This window comes from Citrus clementina, unplaced genomic scaffold (assembly GCF_000493195.1).
Source record: "Citrus clementina cultivar Clemenules unplaced genomic scaffold, Citrus_clementina_v1.0 scaffold_2, whole genome shotgun sequence".
In the NCBI taxonomy this organism is placed as follows: Eukaryota; Viridiplantae; Streptophyta; class Magnoliopsida; order Sapindales; family Rutaceae; genus Citrus; species Citrus x clementina.
Genome location: NW_006262688.1, coordinates 2,799,329 through 2,800,157, shown reverse-complemented (window position 1 = coordinate 2,800,157; position 829 = coordinate 2,799,329).

Below are 829 nucleotides of genomic sequence, written 5' to 3'. Positions count from 1 at the left end.
CTCGAAAGGCCCTTACAAAAATTACATTTTGTCGAAAAGTGAAATTATTAGCCATTATTTTACATCTAAAATGTAAATTTTTTTCTATTTAATAGTATATATTAAAGGATTTATTTGTTGTTTAATTTAGAGTCAAATCTTTTACTTAATTCCTCTCCTTTTGAAAAAGATATGTCCTATGTGTGATGGAGGTGCTAAGAAAATAATCTTGCACTAGCTTAGAATAGTTCATGGACTAAGTAAATAAATGCTTGGGTAACCATCCTTTAAACGAGCTTTCAAGTGTTGGGATTTAATATAGGCACTACAATGAACAACATCAAGTATGTATGAGATACACCGTTAAGATTCCATAGGATAATTTGCATGAAGAAAAGAAAAAATCTTTTACAGATCTCCAAGCAAATAAAAGAATGATTCTCTTACACAGAAGAGATCACATTTATTAATCACTAGATAAAATATTACTAAAAAAGTATGAGAAAATTCCGACAATCATCCTAGTGAGTCATTTACAGTTATTCCATCGGTTGTAATAGGGACTAATGGTGAGGCGTTTTAATTTTACGAAGATGCAGAAAAGAAAACATTGAATCGCATTCGGTTCAGACATTCTTTTAATTCTGAATAATCTGATAACTAGAATAACTTTTGGCTTAAAAAGCTGACCCCTCATCTGAGAAGTATTCTTGATTTAATTACCAAGTTAGGGCGAAAATACTGCATTGACTGAGAATAATTTTTTGATGATTTTAGCACATTAGGGTCAAGGGCGAACTTAGAACAAAAAGGGTAGTACGCCAATTAATTTATAAATTTATGAAAATAT